This window comes from Eublepharis macularius, chromosome 2, assembly GCF_028583425.1.
Source record: "Eublepharis macularius isolate TG4126 chromosome 2, MPM_Emac_v1.0, whole genome shotgun sequence".
In the NCBI taxonomy this organism is placed as follows: domain Eukaryota; kingdom Metazoa; phylum Chordata; class Lepidosauria; order Squamata; family Eublepharidae; genus Eublepharis; species Eublepharis macularius.
In genome coordinates, this window is record NC_072791.1 from 94,815,878 (window position 1) to 94,834,517 (window position 18,640).

At 45.0% G+C, this 18,640-nt stretch overlaps 1 protein-coding gene across 1 annotated transcript in view; it reads left to right on the forward strand.

Moving 5' to 3' along the window:
* Positions 1–10,364: 10,364 nt before the first annotated feature.
* CD59 (CD59 molecule (CD59 blood group)) overlaps positions 10,365–18,640 on the forward strand; it is a 28,589-nt gene continuing 20,313 nt past the window's right edge. Inside the window, exon 1 of the mRNA XM_054971199.1 lies at positions 10,365–10,583. The gene's annotated coding sequence lies outside the window, so the exon portion shown is untranslated. The remainder of the gene's footprint in view (positions 10,584–18,640) is intronic.

The window sequence follows — 18,640 nt, forward strand, 5'->3', positions numbered from 1 at the left end:
CATAGTATTCCAGCTATTGGCTACACCATAGAAATATACAAAGGAATGAAAATATTGTCTATTTTTAATCACTTTCCTAATGACCATATATTTTGCTGCTGCCACACACTATGTTGATGCTTTCACCTCCTTACTTAGCAACACCAGTTCAAGGTCCATCAGTATAGCTGTAAAATTAGCATTCCTTGCCCCAAAGTGCTTCACTTTGCCCTTAAACAGAATTTAATTTGCCACACTGTTGCTGTTCTCCCAATCTGGAGAGATCCTTTGTCAACTCCTCACAATACATTTTGGTTTCTGTCATTTTGAATAACTTGGTGTAATCTTCAGCTTTGACGATTTCATTGCTCACTGGCTGATTTCAGATAATTTATGAAAAAATTACATATAACAGTGATCTGAGGGAACTTGCTTCCTTCCAGTGTGAAAACAGCCCATCAGCTTCTCCTACCTTCTATCGGCTGCTCTGGCCCTTGGGATGGACACCAGCCCCATGGTTCACCATGGAGCGGGCTGACTTAAAGAGGGTTGGAAGACGTTTAGAAAGGCGCTGGAGAAAAACGCAGAAGCAGATAGAATATGCTACAGAACCCACTGAAGGACCTATGAAGCGGAAATGAAAGCGGCAAAGAAACGTTATTTTTCAGCAACTATTGTGTCAGCTAGTTCACGACCATCCTAATTATTTAAGATATCCAGACTCCTCCTAACCCCTAAATCTGAACCTTCACAGTCCCAAGAACAGACAATTAACTGTGAGGCCTTTGCTAAGTTTTTTGCTGATAAAATAACACAAATACGCTCTGATCTAGATACTAGCTGCAAGGCAAGCGAGAGAGAAGAAATGCCAAATACATCATGCAGCTTATATTTGGACTGCTTTGAACCAATCACAATGACAGATTTTAATAATATCTTGATGTCTATGAAAACCACTACTTGTGAGCTCGATCCTTGCCCATCCTGGCTGTTAACCTCAAGTAAGGACCACATAAGTGAGCCACTAAGGTCTATTGTAAATCAATCACTAATTCAGGGCAGCTTTCCCCGACAGCTCAAACAGGTGGTTATCTGTCCACTTCTTAAAAAACCATCCCTAGACAAAAATGATGTGGCCAATTACCGCCCAGTCTCTAATCTGACCTTTCTGGGCAAAGTGATTGAGAGACCGGTAGCCAACCAACTCCAGACCTTCTTGGATAACTCTCCATGGTCATATATATCCAGAGGAGTTAGCCGTGTTAGTCTGTAGTAGCAAAAATAGAAAAGAGTCCAGTAGCACCTTTAATACTAACCAACTTTACTGTAGCATAAGAGGTTGGCTGGTTTGTCCAATGTACAGAGCAGAAGGACATTGTTGGTACATGAGGGCACATATCACGTTGGAGGATGAGCAGCTGTAAGAGCCAGAGAAAGTGTAGTTGACGCCATTGGATCCTGTAATTGTATTTCCTGGGTAGGTATGAGGGCAGAGCTGGCATCTGGGTTTGTTGCAGGGTCTGGTACCTGTGTTGGTGACTCTGCTAGCCGATTCATGGTTGTAAGTGAGAAGTCATTTACAGACAGCCCCCCAGCCCCCCAACCTTGAGGGCATGAGGGTAAACTAGAAGTCCATCTGCTCTGTACATTGGACAAACCAGCCAACCTCTGCACAAAAGAATAAGTGGACACAAATCTGACGTTAAAAATGGCAACATCCAGAAACCAGTGGGAGAACACTTCAGTCTATCAAGACATTCCATCAAGGACTTAAAGGTCACTGTAGTTCCTTTCAGTTCCTGTAGTTCCACTGCAGAAACCTTTCAAAAACAGAATCCAACGGGGAAACTGCTGAATTGGAATTCATATGTAAATTTGACTCAGTCAGGCTTGGATTGAATAGAGACTATGAATGGTTATCTCATTATCAGAAGTAACTGATTTCATTGTCAGAACAAACTGATCCCATTACCAGAAGCTACTGATTGCATCTACTCCCCCCTCCCCTCTCCACCTATATATCTGACCAGTTTCTTCTTAACCTCCATGCATCTGAAAAAGAGAACTGTGATTCTCGAAAGCTTATGCTACAGTAAAGTTGGTTAGTCTTAAAGGTGCTACTGGACTCTTCTATTTTTGGATAACTCTAACACTCTGGACCCTTTCCAATCAGGCTTCAGACCAGGGCATGAGACAGAGATAGCACTAGTAGCATTAGTAGATGATCTCTGTCTGAATATGGATAACGGCCATGCCTCCTTACTGCTTCTGTTGGATTTGAATGCAGCCTTTGATACAGTAGACCATGCCATCCTGTTGAGGCATTTAGAAACAGAAGTGGGCATCAAAGGATGTCCCCTGGACTGGTTTAAATTGTTTCTCATGGAACAGACTCAAAAGGTTGCTGTCAGAGATCAGCTATCTCCAGAATGGGATCTATCGTGGGTTCCGCAGGGTAAAGTCCCATATTATTCAACCTCTACATAAAGCCTTTAGGAGAACTCATTCGCAGCTATGGAGTGTCATCAATATGCAGATGACACCCAACTCTATATCTCGCTATCCAGGTCCCCGCAAGATGCAGTGGAAATCTTAGATCGCTGCCTGACAGCCGTGGTGAAATGGTTGAAAAACAACAAATTGAAATTGAACCCAGACAAGACTGAAGTGATGCTTGTTGGGAAGGCAGAGATCTTGAAGGACATTGCACTCCCCACTTTTGATAGAGTTTGCCTGACCCTTGCAGACTCAGTTAAAAGCCTAGAGGTTATACTGGAGCCAGCGCTATTACTAGAAAAACAAGTTAAGGAAGCAGCAAAAAGTTTTCTACCACCTCACTCTAGGCTGGAAGATGGCTTCTTATCTTGACATGGTTGACCTGGCCACTTGGATCCATGCTATGGTAACATCAAGGCTTGACTATTGTAATGCTCTATACATTAGCCTCCCATCTAAGTTAACTAGGAGGCTTCAATTAGTGCAAAATGCTGCAGCTCGATTGTTCATCTTCGTTCTTCTGTGCCTCCACACATGGGGTGGGAAACGGCCGCTGAGGTGCGCGACTAACGGCCCCTTCGGAGCTAGAGAAGCGATAAAGAATTTTCCAGCGGCTGGCCTGCGCCTGCGCAGTCCCCATGTGTGTCAGCACAGAAGAACTCGATGAACATAAGTTACAGGTATGTTAACCCTGTTTTATCAGGAGCGATCAGGACCATGAACATCACTCCCATCCTACAGTTGCTCCACTGGCTACCCATCGTTTACCATGCTCAGTTCAAAGTATTAGTTATTACATACAAAGTTCTTCATTGCTTTAGTCCAGCATACCTATGGGACTGCCTTCCTCCCCATGTTCCTCCACGGCAGCTTCACTCATCTGAACAGGGTCTCCTGCAGGTACCAGGCTGCACACAGGTGAAGTCAGCAGCAGCCCATGCACAGGCTTTCTCTGTGGTGGCCCCTATCCTGTGGAATGACCTGCCTGAGGAAGTCAGAAGAGCCCCCACTCTCCTGGCTTTCTGTAAATGATGCAAAACCGAACTATTCAAAAAGGCTTTTTACTCAAATGGAAGGGCTGCATTGTAGGGATGGGGTCTCAGGTGCTTCACTAACAAGTTAGGGATCATAGACTTCATCACCATTTTTGCCTCCTATATTAACTGCTGCTTTAAATATGTGCCCCTATGTACCATCTGTGCTCCATGTTGTCTAATGTTAGTCCTAGAATTACGTTTTGCTTCAGTATCTCTACTATGTCTTGGATCCTTGTTAATACTATGTCTTTAAACTAGTATATGTTTACCTTATGGTATTTTATTGAAATGTACTTACTTGATACTGATTGTATTAACCTCATACTGTGTAATCCGCCTTGAGTCTCAGTGAGAAAGGTGGACTATAAATGACGTAAATAAATAAAATAAATAAATACTAACCTTATCCCATGACTGTTAAGTTTACTGAAAACACTTCTTCAAAAGCTTTTTGGAAGTAAAGTATATAATGTCTACTTGATCATCCTTTTCAGGTGATAATATATTGGATAAAATGAGAGAGAGAGAGAGAGAGAGAGAGACTAAAATAATGAAAGAAACAGAACAGAAGAATACTCTTGAGTTTTTTTTGTTAAAGGCAGTTTAGAAGCAGGAAATTTTTCATCTTCATATTAATTATGGATAGTTATGAAACCCTATTCTCATCCTTCTAATTAATAATGAAAGAAATGCACAACTGTTTCACAGTGTAAGTGCATATTTGGCTATAGCACCCTCTAGCATGTTCCTTTAAAAGAAAATGTGCACTTTCCCATTGAAATGTGTGAGCAAGCTTTGACACAACAGGAGAAACAGAGATGAATTATGGCTGAATGTTTGAATCGCTTCTACTGAGAGAACTGCACTTCAAATGATGAGGTAATATGAAAACTGATAGTTGTGGATTTTCCAGGCTGTATAGCTGTGGACTTGGCATTGTAGTTCCTGATGTTTCGCCAGCAGCTGTGACTGGCATCTTCAGAGGTGTAGCACCAAAAGACAGAGATCTCTTAGTGTTACAGTAATATGAAAACTCTATGCTGATTGTATTAAATCATCACAGATCAATCAGGAGGTCACTATGACACTTTATGTACAGAATGTATTGCTCCTTTTTGTAGACAAAACTATTTCAAAACTATTTTGTAGACAAAACTATTGTAATATTAAATCACACAACATCAGTTAGCTATCTGGCAGAGAACAGACAGCTTGTCATAGGAGTAAGACTTAGCAGCTCAGTCACAATCAAACTTTTATGGCAGCTGTCTTCCTTCTGATGTTACCCCTTTTCTTCCTGTAATATTTGCTACTCTAGTCTTTTTTTTTTTGCTTTGAAACTTGCCTCAAGCCTCAAGCCAACTTGCCTGAGAGCCAGTTTGGTGTAGTGGTTAATAGTGTGGGACTCTAATCTGGAGAACCGGGTTTGATTCCCCACTCCTCCACCTGAAGCCAGCTGGGTGACCTTGGGTCAGTCACAGCTTCTAGGAGCTCTCTCAGCCCCACCCACCTCACAGGGTGATTGTTGTGGGGATAATAATGACATACTTTGTAAACCACTCTGAGTGGGTGTTAAGTCATCCTGAAGGGTAGTATATAAATCGAATGTTATTATAAGTTGCTACGTGATAGCTCCTCCTCTCTGTTCCAAGTGCAAATGTTGCTCTTATCAACCAACCACCTTGGGTTCTGTTCATGGCTGAAGCCTGCAGTGGAGTCGCTGTCCATGGGTATGGGGGAGATAGTGGAATGCATACAGCCTCAAGTATTTGGTAAATGGCAAATAAATATTAAGGTAACGTACTGGCTAAGTGCTGTAATAATAATAAAGAAAGAATATTAAGGTATATGTGGCTCTGTTAAGACCCTGGGCTTAAATTTTTGGAGAGGCCAGAAAAAATCTGTCACTAAGCAGGAAAATCATAAATGATTTGCATACATCTTCACCCCTTCCTGACCCAGGACCCATCCACCACTCTGGAGGTTGTCATTCCAGTCCCAGAGCACGAATTTCAGTCCCAAAGACCGCAATTCCAGTCTGTTATTCCTGGCTCGGAGCCGGTTTCTCGAAATCCACTCCACTTTTTCTTTGCAACGTTTGTGTTCTGTACTATGGCCAATGGGGCTTCAGGGAAACCTACATGTTTTGCGAGGAGGGGGTTAAATATGTTCTTACAGAGCTCTAAGGGCCTGGTCAAGACTCTTTAATCAGATAAGAGAGAAAATCTCTCTAGCGCCCCTCTTCAAGTTGCAACTACTGCTGCCGAATTTTGAACCAATCAAGAACCGATGTAGCCCTTTAGCCAGTCGCAGGCGTGTCTATATAAATTCTCAGGGTCCAGCGCTGTAAACGGCGAACGTTTAGATTCCCGACTGCGGATAGTGTTATAAGAAAGTGCGATTCTGTTGCAGGTAAGTGAAATCTTCCCCCCCCCATGTAAATATAGCTATATATCTACTCCCCCCTCTAGTAGTAAAAACGATACTGGCTGTAGTAACGATTTCTAGGGAAAATTGGGGTGGTGGTGCATCGTGATGGGCCTTGATTAACGAGGAGTGCAGAAGACGCTTGGAGTTCTCTCAATGCGCAGTTCTTTCAGATTGGGGGGCAGGGGCACAGCAGGCGCTAATTTCGGTAATTGATAATGTTTCTCACATTCTGGAATACCGAAGCAAAAGGCAGTTCTAGCAGTGCTGCTTCTAATGCAGGCGGGATCTCGGATTCTTTTTCCTTGCTTAGTGGCTGGGAAACTTGTTTGGATTGCGGGGAGGGGACAGGATCCAAGAAACCGTGGGCAAATGGACGGATTAATAATGTCGGAAAGAGCGCTTGGCCAAAGGGCGTATCTCCGATCAGAAAGTGTTCTTGGATTACTAGTAAACAGTGAGTAGTGCAGCCATATCCAAACTGCGCCCTTGAGCTTGTCTGAGCAGAGCAAAATCCAGAAACGGTAGTAATACGCTCCCCTCGTGTTTAAATTGGCTCTTCTCCCCAGGCGTTCCTTTTCTGTCTGCGCAGAATTCTTTCCTTATGAAGCTTTGTGGACGGAGATGGGTGTGGCCCCTATTGGGTTTCTCTGAAATGGTACAAGAGTTGGAAATGATTGAGGGGCAGCCTCTCCCATGTATATATAAGTCGCTTGACTTGATCAAAAAATTTTTTAACAAGGGGGTGCGCACCTCTTTACAAAGCAAAACAGCCAAAAGAGAAATGTCAAATTGCGAGAAGTCGCTTTTATAATATACCTCTTACTTGGTAGCCAAGCAGAAACGTCCAATATACTGGTAGGCCTTTAGCTTTTCAAAACCTTTATATGGTTCTTGTAGTAATTTGTGCAGTTTTGGTGGCCGAACCCTTCTGGAGCTGTACTGAAACATTAACAAGTATTAACAGCCTATCTTGAGTGAGTGAATGATTTATATCTCCCAAGCATGAACAAATTCGGTTCTGGGATATGGGGTACCCACAAATTCTATGTAAGTGGATTCTGCTTCTGAATAAAGCTGAAGGCTACTGCTCTATCTACATTCTCTTGACTGTCAAAAATGAATTGGTTGAATATTTATCTTTTACATATTCACCAAACATTTTAATTTACCTAACCAGCTAATGGAGCAGTAGGAACCTAACACCTTCTGGTTTATAATGGCCTGTAAGAGACACTTAAGTTGGACATAAGCTGGAAGAAATTTTCAAACTGCTGCTAGGGATCAGGCCTTTATTTTTGTTTGGAGACCATTGGTTGAACTCTTCTAAGCACATGAAAGGTTTTGATTGTACTGGTATAACATCTGTGTAGTACATTTTTATACTTCTTTTCTTTTGAAGAGCTCAGGTTCTCCTGTCCTGCATTTTATCATTCTGTACCAGGAAGTGACTTTAGCATTAGCTTGTGCTGCCCATAAATATCCTATCTGTACAACGTTCATTATTAAGTGTGTGTGTGTGTGTGTGTGTGTGTGTGTGTGTGTGTAGGAGGGGTGTTAATTACGATTGGGCTGTGGTATATGGGGAGCAGGCATAAACTTTTCCCCTGTGGCTCCCAGAACTTAAAGGGAACTGTTGAAGAATATATATCTGGAAACAGCAAGGGTTATTGTTATGACCTGCACTTTCTTTGGGGTAGATTTTTCTTTTATCTTTCCCTTCACACCCTCTGGGTAGTTAGCTGCCACCAGGAATATTAAATTTCAATAGATTTTATTTAAGTTTTCCCTTTGGTAACGTGTTTATGCGTCAGGCTCCTTCGTGGTTCTATGTGGCCCTGAGGATAGGAATGGGAGATAACAATGACTGCTACTCTGGGATATAACAAAACAAAATAAAAGTTTATTTTTTAAGAAGCATATTGGTTACATAAAAGTAGTTCTTAGTTCTTCTAGTTGCTTCATCCAAATTCATTCACACAGATCTCTTGTAAGGCTTCACACACAGTTAGCCTCTTTCTCTAGGCTCTATATTTCTCTCACAGAGAACTCCTCAGACAGCACACAGCTAGCCTGTTTTCTTTTCACTCTCAATTCTTTCTCTCTCAGGCGCACACACAGTTTGCCTGCTTCAAATAGAATGAATATATAGTCTCACAGACACACTCAGTTCAGGCTTCCACTCAGGTTGCCTTTCCCTCACAAATACATGAACACACTCAGGCTGCACACAGCTCGCCTCTCTTGCCCTGAGTGTCCTTTCACAAACATGCTCAGTTCAGGTTCCACATAGGTTATATTTCTGTCATAAACACTTCAACATATTCAGGCAGCACACAGCTAGCCTGCTTTTTACTGACTCCCCCCTTTCTCTCTGCACTCTCAGTCTAATCTCCATTCACTCTGCCCACAATCTCAGTCAACCAATCATATCGCTCACTCATTCCTCTCTTTCACCCCCACTCTTCACCTAGCTCAAACCAAGCATTTAAAGACACAGGCACACATTTACTTGGAATCATTACAAATCCCCCCCTTCTCCTTAAACGGAACACATCTCTTTTTCAGAAGAGTTGTGTGCAGCTTTCTCTGGCTTAGGGAATGTTTTATTGTCGCTGCAGTTCCAGTTAAGTCCACTTCTCACTCTTCTGTGGTTTTTGGTTTAAAGTCTTGAGTTTCTTTAACTTGTGTTCCTCCTCTGCTGGGGTGTCATCTTCCTCTCTGGGATGTTCCACTGCTGGGCTGAGGTCATCTCGCTCTCTGGGATGCTCCGCTGCTGGGCTGAGGTCATCTCGGCTTTGGCCTTCTCTACTAGGTCGTTGTTTGCTTCTTCTGGTTGTTTCTCTATCAATATTCTGTTCTTTCCTAAACAGTCTATTTCTTTCTTGCGAACAGGGTTTGAGCTCAGTTCTTTACATGCTCTCTTCATGTTTGATGCACTGGGTGACTCATTTAAAAGGCTAGCATCCTTCAAGAAGTTTCCTAACGTTTTATACTGTTTTTTGCACATGCTGAGCTTTTCTAGCACTTTCCATTTGCCTTCAATCAGTTCAGCAACTTTACTATTAAGTTGTTTCTGTCCTCCAACATAAAGTCTGTTTCTAATTGACTGATAGCTTCTGTATGTTAGTAGAAAGACAATTAAAAAGGCAACAACGGCAAAATAAATCACCATTTCTAAATGCTGCATTTTTTGTTGCTGTTTTCTAGGGCTTTCTGCAGCCTTTGGTTTTCTATATCCAAACCTTGGTAACTGACTTCTAAATGTTTAGCCTTCTTAAAAGAAGTTTTCATAAGCTCTAGACTTTTCTGAAGCTGTTGTTTCTCACTTTCCAGTTCTTTGTTTTCTAATTGTAACTGAGCCATCTTGAGGTTCATACTCTTCAAAGATTCAACTGTTCTGAGTTCTAAATTCTCTTCATCAATTTGTGTATTCTGTTTCTCTAAGGACTCTAATTGAAATCTGAGGTTTCTCTGGCTAGTTAGAGTCTTTTTTGGCTTTCTATTTTCCATATCCAGATAAGAATTTTCTTGCTGTGACGTATCTCCTTTTTTTTTTTTGCTTTGAAACTTGCCTCAAGCCTCAAGCCAACTTGCCTGAGAGCCAGTTTGGTGTAGTAGTTAATAGTGTGGGACTCTAATCTGGAGAACCGGGTTTGATTCCCCACTCCTCCACTTGAAGCCAGCTGGGTGACCTTGGGTCAGTCACAGCTTCTAGGAGCTCTCTCAGCCCCACCCACCTCACAGGGTGATTGTTGTGGGGATAATAATGACATACTTTGTAAACCACTCTGAGTGGGTGTTAAGTCATCCTGAAGGGTAGTATATAAATCGAATGTTATTATAAGTTGCTACGTGATAGCTCCTCCTCTCTGTTCCAAGTGCAAATGTTGCTCTTATCAACCAACCACCTTGGGTTCTGTTCATGGCTGAAGCCTGCAGTGGAGTCGCTGTCCATGGGTATGGGGGAGATAGTGGAATGCATACAGCCTCAAGTATTTGGTAAATGGCAAATAAATATTAAGGTAACGTACTGGCTAAGTGCTGTAATAATAATAAAGAAAGAATATTAAGGTATATGTGGCTCTGTTAAGACCCTGGGCTTAAATTTTTGGAGAGGCCAGAAAAAATCTGTCACTAAGCAGGAAAATCATAAATGATTTGCATACATCTTCACCCCTTCCTGACCCAGGACCCATCCACCACTCTGGAGGTTGTCATTCCAGTCCCAGAGCATGAATTTCAGTCCCAAAGACCGCAATTCCAGTCTGTTATTCCTGGCTTGGAGCCGGTTTCTCGAAATCCACTCCACTTTTTCTTTGCAACGTTTGTGTTCTGTACTATGGCTAATGGGGCTTCAGGGAAACCTACATGTTTTGCGAGGAGGGGGTTAAATATGTTCTTACAGAGCTCTAAGGGCCTGGTCAAGACTCTTTAATCAGATAAGAGAGAAAATCTCTCTAGCGCCCCTCTTCAAGTTGCAACTACTGCTGCTGAATTTTGAACCAATCAAGAAACGATGTAGCCCTTTAGCCAGTCACAGGCGTGTCTATATAAATTCTCAGGGTCCAGCGCTGTAAACGGCGAACGTTTAGATTCCCGACCGCGGATAGTGTTATAAGAAAGTGCGATTCTGTGTTGCGGGTAAGTGAAATCTTCCCCCCCCATGTAAATATAGCTATATATCTACTCCCCCCTCTAGTAGTAAAAACGATACTGGCTGTAGTAACGATTTCTAGGGAAAATTGGGGTGGTGGTGCATCGCGATGGGCCTTGATTAACGAGGAGTGCAGAAGACGCTTGGAGTTCTCTCAATGTGCAGTTCTTTCAGATTGGGGGGCAGGGGCACAGCAGGCGCTAATTTCGGTAATTGATAATGTTTCTCACATTCTGGAATATCGAAGCAAAAGGCAGTTCTAGCAGTGCTGCTTCTAATGCAGGCGGGATCTCGGATTCTTTTTCCTTGCTTAGTGGCTTGGAAACTTGTTCGGACTGCGGGGAGGGGACAGGATCCAAGAAACCGTGGGCAAATGGACGGATTAATAATGTCGGAAAGAGCGCTTGGCCAAAGGGCGTATCTCTGATCAGAAAGTGTTCTTGGATTACTAGTAAACAGTGAGTAGTGCAGCCATATCCAAACTGCGCCCTTGAGCTTGTCTGAGCAGAGCAAAATCCAGAAACGGTAGTAATACGCTCCCCTCGTGTTTAAATTGGCTCTTCTCCCCAGGCGTTCCTTTTCTGTCTGCGCAGAATTCTTTCCTTATGAAGCTTTGTGGACGGAGATGGGTGTGGCCCCTATTGGGTTTCTCTGAAATGGTACAAGAGTTGGAAATGATTGAGGGGCAGCCTCTCCCATGTATATATAAGTCGCTTGACTTGATCAAAAAATTTTTTAACAAGGGGGTGCGCAACTCTTTACAAAGCAAAACAGCCAAAAGAGAAATGTCAAATTGCGAGAAGTCGCTTTTATAATATACCTCTTACTTGGTAGCCAAGCAGAAACGTCCAATATACTGGTAGGCCTTTAGCTTTTCAAAACCTTTATATGGTTCTTGTAGTAATTTGTGCAGTTTTGGTGGCCGAACCCTTCTGGAGCTGTACTGAGTGAGTGAGTGAATGATTTATATCTCCCAAGCATGAACAAATTCGGTTCTGGGATATGGGGTACCCACAAATTCTATGTAATTATGCAATAAAATTATGTATGTAAGTTTACTTACTAATTGATGACAAGATAGTGACCCCAACAGCAAACATCTTATATGTACAACGTGTTCAGTCAGTTGTTGATGTGTGTTAGCTAAAAATGTTAATACAGGGCTGGCTGTAAGTTAGACTGTTGTGATGTAAAATCCAAAAGCCTAGAATACAATCCAGCCAAACGACACACAATAGTGTGTGAATTCTTGAACTCTCTAGAACTCTTTATCAGGCTCATGGTTACACAAAAGTATTTTAAAACGTTTTTTAAATTCTTTAAATTTTTAAAAGAATTCTGGAACAGGAAAACGCCTCCAGATTTTTTTTTTGGTATTGGTCAAGCTTATGTGTTAGATGTGCAGTTGAATCCAGTTGTGCTGGTTCTAAGTTATACCCAACACTTTTAAGACAAGATTTAACAAATCCATTACAATCCACAGTGAAAACAAGATCTGCCAAGTGTATCTAGCAAAACTCAAAATCCCTTTTTGGACGGAGCCTAGAAAACACCTGGAGTCATGTTATTAATATTATGATATAGTCTACTTCATAGGTTACCTTTAATAAACAAACTGGCTGCCTTCATGCTGCATTAATAACACTTCTAGAAGGAATCCATCCTTGGAGGTGTAAACCAGAGGTCCCTGGCATGGCACCCATGGATGCCTTGGTGCCCACCAGTGGCTTTCCTGGGAACTGCCCAGTTTTTTTAGAAAATGGGTGGGACCAAATGGAGCTTTTGCCCAGCAGGACTTATGGTTGGTCATTGGAGATCAGATTTTTTAAAATGTTGCTTTGGCAGCAATTGCCATCACAGCACAAGGATCTTCATTGCATGACTGAAAGTAAGCTGTGTGTATGCAAGAAGGTATTTTAAATCAATATGTTCATTTTAAAATGTACCCTGTTAAAGAGCTTCTCCCTGAAATGCTGAGGATTTACTGTTAGAGATATGCGTAAGGTCACACTCAGGCATTTTGTTGCTGGATCCTTCTCCTGTATTGGCCATTTTATGGTTGGCTCTTTCTTCCTGTGTCAGAATTCCAGAGCTTTTTTTTTTAACTCGTAATTAGTATTGGCATCTTTTGGGTATCTCCATAGCCTGGGGCAGTGGCAGGGGGGGGATTGGTAGAAATCAGGGTAACCATATATCTGGGTACTGGTAAAAAAACCCTTTAGAATTCCCAAGGCGCTCGCAGGCTCAAAAAGGTAAGGTTGATATGGACCAATCCCAACTGGAGATCTAGATACCGCTAGTAAGAATATTTTAGAATGTTGGTAATTTATGGATTAGGAACAGCAAGTGGGGAACTTGGATTGCAGCATCAAAACCATGGCTATCTTTTCAGAATTTTTAAAGAATAAGATAAAGAAGGAAATTAAATCATAGACATAATTAACAGCAACAGATGTAAAATGCTTTCTGTATTTCATGTTGCGGTTAAGTGGATTCTGCTTCTGAATAAAGCTGAAGGCTACTGCTCTATCTACATTCTCTTGACTGTCAAAAATGAATTGGTTGAATATTTATCTTTTACATATTCACCAAACATTTTAATTTACCTAACCAGCTAATGGAGCAGTAGGAACCTAACACCTTCTGGTTTATAATGGCCTGTAAGAGACACTTAAGTTGGACATAAGCTGGAAGAAATTTTCAAACTGCTGCTAGGGATCAGGCCTTTATTTTTGTTTGGAGACCATTGGTTGAACTCTTCTAAGCACATGAAAGGTTTTGATTGTACTGGTATAACATCTGTGTAGTACATTTTTATACTTCTTTTCTTTTGAAGAGCTCAGGTTCTCCTGTCCTGCATTTTATCATTCTAGAACTCTTTATCAGGCTCATGGTTACACAAAAGTATTTTAAAACGTTTTTTAAATTCTTTAAATTTTTAAAAGAATTCTGGAACAGGAAAACGCCTCCAGATATGTTTTTAGGTATTGGTCAAGCTTATGTGTTAGATGCGCAGTTGAATCCAGTTGTGCTGGTTCTCCCTCTGAGGCGGAGGACATCTTGGGTGATTCCCACCGTCCAATCGGGGAGGCAGGAAGTTATTAATCTTGCTTCCTCTTCCTCTAGTAGGTGGGGCCACCCTCTGATCTCCAGTTCTTTTCCTGCCTCAGGGGAGAGCAGTAGTATCTAGGCTAGCTTAGCTACCCTGTCTATCTATTGCCTTTACTTAGTGTCTTATCTTTTGCTATACCTTTCTCTTTAGTCTTCCCTTCCTACCCTATCCTTCACTGACCTTTTAACCCTCTCACTGTCCCTTTCACGAGGAGCCCTGGTCTCCTCAGAAGAAAAGAATGTCTACAAGGGAGTCGTCGGACTCTGAAGAGTCCTTTATGGACAAAGCGGACAGCTGCAATCTAGGAGCCATTTTGCCGACGGCGGGAGAAGTCTCAGCAGGACCAGACGCGCCGCGGAGGCTCGATCGGTCCCCAGAAGAAGGCACTTCCAGGAAGGAAGGTCAGTCTTCAAAGAAGCGCCCCCGTCTGCCAAGCAAGACGTCAGAGGGGGCTGCAAGAAGAGCCAGGTCGACCGGAGGCGGCAGCAGAAAACGCGGCTCAGTTTCGGCAGGAAAAGCGGCCAGATGCGATTTCCCGCCAAAAAGCAGCTCCATGCTTGCCAACCTCCCGGCAGGAGAAGTTGAGCAAAATAATGATTCTAGCCTACAGAACCGCTCCGGAGCCACTGCAGGAGAGCAAGTAAGTGAGGATTCAGAGACTCTTTCCCCCCAGATCCTGGCAGCCATCGAGCAACCCTTAGAGAAGAGCTATGGTCGCTCAGCCAGGGGCAGGCCTCGGGCCCTTCTTCCCCAGCAGCCACCCCATTGCAACCCACTTGCCAAGACCCTGCACCTCAGAGAGCTTCCTGGCCCACCAAGGCGGCCAGAAAGCAATCTTTCTGTCAGACCTCCACCAGCACCTCTCCATGGCTGGATGAGGATGGCCCTGCAAGTGAGTTATCGGAAGAAGGAGCGTTCCTGTCAGAGGAAGAACATGAGTTTGACACCAGCCTTCCCCAACAGTCTTAACAGGCTTTTCCTGTTTGAGGACTATAATTACTTACTAGCTAAAACTCTTTCTGCCCTTGACCTGAAGGGGGCAACAGAGGGGGAAGAGGAGGAGGAGGGGGCCTCCAAGGCTTCTGACCGTAAGTCCAGACCTAAGGGAAATAAGGAATTTTTTCCTAGATCAGATGCCAAAGCTGAGGTCTTCCCTTTCCCAGACTATTTTGAGCGTCAGCTCCGGGCAGAATGGGCTACACCAGCAGCCTCAAAGCAAATGCCTAGCCTCATAAAGAAATTATATGTGCTGCCTAATTTTGTGGACGAGTTCTTACAGGTCCCCATTATTGACGCTCCGGTTGCGGCTCTACAATCCCAGGGTCTCCTATCCGAGGACGGCCAAAGCACCATCCGAGACGGCCTCGACAAGAAAGGAGAAGCCGTCCTGAAGAGGGCCCATGAAGCCACAGCAATGGCCATTAAGGCCTCAGCCATTGCCTCAATGGTGTCCAGAGCTTCGGTGGTGTGGATCAGAAGGCTGATCCAACTTCTACCTGTCAACGACAAGCGTTTGCTGGACGGGGCCGACAGAGTTCTCAAGGCATGCACCTTTGTGGCTGACGCTACACTAGACAGCCTTTCTCTTTCTTCCAGGGCCATAGCATCATCTACAGTGGCCAGACGCCTGTTATGGCTGAGAGCGTGGCAGGCCAACGTCCAGGCTAAGCTGATAGTTGCATCTTACCCCTTTCAGGGAAACAAGCTGTTTGGGGACCAGCTTGACAAGATCCTGTTGGAGACCAGGGATAAAAAGAAGGCACTTCCCAAGTCCCTAAAATATGCCCCAAGGAAGCCGTATTTCAACCAGCCCTTTCGCTCTCAACACACTCTGCCGAGAAGCAGACAAGACTACAAGCGTCCATGGAACCCACCCAGGAATCAGGCCAGACGTTCCAACTTCACTTCAAGATTCAATCGCCCCCAAGACTCTCGTGGGAACAGGCATGAGTCAGAGGACAAGGGGCAGAAGCCCTGACTGTCAAAGGACCTCAGTAGGGGGCAGGCTCCTCCTCTTTCGTCAGACCTGGGTGGAATCAGAGGCAGACGCTTGGGCATTAGAAATCGTCTCCAATGGTTACTCCATAGAATTCGCCTCCTTTCCACCAGAGCACTTCGTTCCTTCTCCCACGAAGAGGGACCCGCACAAGAAGGCCATAACCCTACAAGCTGTGCAACATCTCTTACAGATAAGGGCCATCGAACCGGTGCCACCACCCGAGAGGGGTCGCGGTGTGTATTCGATCTTCTTCACCGTGCCCAAGCGAAACGGAGATTGGCGGGCCATTCTCGATCTCAAATACGTCAACAGTCATATCCAACTGCGTCATTTCAGGATGGAGACTCTCAGGTCGATTGCCGAAGCCCTTCGCAAGGGACAGTTCCTGACGTCTATAGATTTGACGGAGGCATATCTTCACGTACCAATCTCCACATCACACCGAAAGTTTCTCAGGTTTTACATCCAGAAGGAGCACTTCCAGTTCAGGGCACTCCTTTTCGGTCTGGCTACGGCACCCCGGGTCTTCACGAAGCTCCTGGTGGTTCCGATAGTCAAGCTGCGAGAGAGAGGCATTCATGTGCATCCATACCTCGACGATATCCTCGACTGAGATCCGCCTCCAGACAGGGCGCAATCAGGGACACGGAGTACACCGTACGCTTCCTCGAGAGCCACGGGTTCCTAATAAACCGTGAGAAGTGCTCTCTGCTCCCATCCCAGCGGCTGAAGCACCTGGGCATGACCATAGACACCATCAAGGGCAGCTTCTTTCTCCCAGAAGCCAAGAGGTCCAAGACCAAACAGCTGGCACAGCGGGTGATCAAGCAACAAGCATCTCCACTGATGGAGCTATCCAAGCTGATGGGACTCCTAGTGGCCAACTCAGAAGCCATATACTGGGGAAAGTTCCATGCCAAGCCGCTCCAGATATTCCTGCGTCCCTTCCAGTGCCAGATCGGCTGGAAGGAGAACTTCAAGGTTCTTGTTCCCTTAGAGGTCAGAAACAGCCTGAGATGGTGGACCAGGGACCACAACCTGGGTCAGGGCAAGAGCTTTCTCTCACATCAGCGCACTCAAATATTCACAGATGCCAGTCTCAAGGGATGGGGGGCATCCTTGGACAGCATACCCGCCCAGGGGGTTTGGTGGACGCCGGAAAAGGGCCTTCCGATCAACGTCCTGGAAATGTGCGCAGTCTACCTGGCCTTAGTACACTTCAAGGACCAGATTGCCCAGTCCCACATCCTGATACGGAAAGACAACGTAGCAACCAAAACGTACCTGAACAAGCAAGGGGGAACCAGATTGTCGCGCCTCCAGAAGGAAGCAATCAAGATCATGAAGTGGGCGGAACTCAACTTGGCATCCATTCAAGCGGAGCACATCAGGGGTGTGCAGAACGTTCATGCCGACTGGTTGAGCAGAGAAGCTCTACATCCAGGGGAGTGGTCCATCAAGAAGGAAGTCTTCGGGATCTTAGTGGAGCATTTCAGCTATCCAGACGTGGATCTCTTCGCAACGTCGCTGAACAGACAAGTCCAGAGGTTCTTCTCCAGGTACTTCCACCCCTCGGCAGAAGATATAGACGCCCTCACAGCCCCCTGGCCGGATGCCCTCCTGTACACCTTCCCTCCTCTGCCGCTGCTCCCCCGACTGCTTCGGAGAATCACGGACTTGGGTGCCACAGTCATAGTGGTGGCACCCTGGTGGCCAAGGAGACCGTGGTTCTCAGCCCTTCAACAGTTATCAACCGCTTCGCCCTTGCGCCTGCCAATCGTACCAGACCTGTTACAGCAGGGCCCGATCTGGCACCCTCATCCGGAGTGGTGGGCCCTAACCGGATGGAAGCTGAACGGAGCTGCTTCCTAGGCCTGGGCCTCCCACATCAGGTAGTTGACACACTGATGGCTTCCAGAAAGAAATCCACCACACAAATCTACAACTACACGTGGAAGGCTTTCCACAGATGGTGCCGACGCAAGAAAAAGCAAGGGGCGGAGTTATCCTTACACTCTGTGCTAGGCTTCCTCCAAGAAGGCCTCGACAGCGGCTTGAGCGCGGCAACGCTGAGGAGACAGGTCGCGGCCATCGGTTCTATATGGATGGACGAGAAGGGCGCTCCTCTATCCTCTCTCCCATTAATTCGAAAATTTCTCAGAGGGGCCACACTACTGAAACCCCCAATGGTTCACCGTTTTCCCACATGGAGGCTTAACGTGGTCCTTTCGGCGCTGACTAAGCCTCCTTTCAAACCTCTCCGAGACATCCCTATCAGATGGCTGAAACTCAAAGCGATATTCCTAGTGGCAATTACATCTGCTCGCAGAATATCGGAGCTGGGTGCTCTATCTATTCGCCCCGATTTGTGCATCTTCCACAGAGATAAGGTGGTTCTGCGCACGGATCCGACTTTCCTTCCTAAAGCGTATTCCATCTTCCACCAATCCCAGGAGATCAGCTTGCCATCCTTTGCTCCTAACCCTCGTCACCCAAGGGAACAGGAATGGCATACCTTAGACGTCCGAAGAGTGCTCAAAGCGTATCTAGTCCGGACGGAGGACTTCAGGCAAACGGATTCGCTGTTCATCAATGTCTCCCGTCCCAGGAATGGACAGCGCATGTCTCCCGCAGCAATAGCCTACAGCATCAAGTCATGCATAAAGGAATCCTACAAGGCCCTCGGTCTCAACACACCGCAGGGCATCACGGCACATTCCACGAGGAGTGCGGCTACCAATGCAGCCCTGAGAAAGCACGCATCTGTGGAAGAAATTTGCAAGGCCGCCACATGGTCCTCTCTATCTTCCTTCATCCGACACTATCGTTTACACTCAAGCGCTTCGGCTGACGCAGCGTTTGGGCGGAGAGTGCTTCAACATGTGCTACCAGACAAAGAGGCATTCCCACCCGATGCCTAACGTACTGCTTTG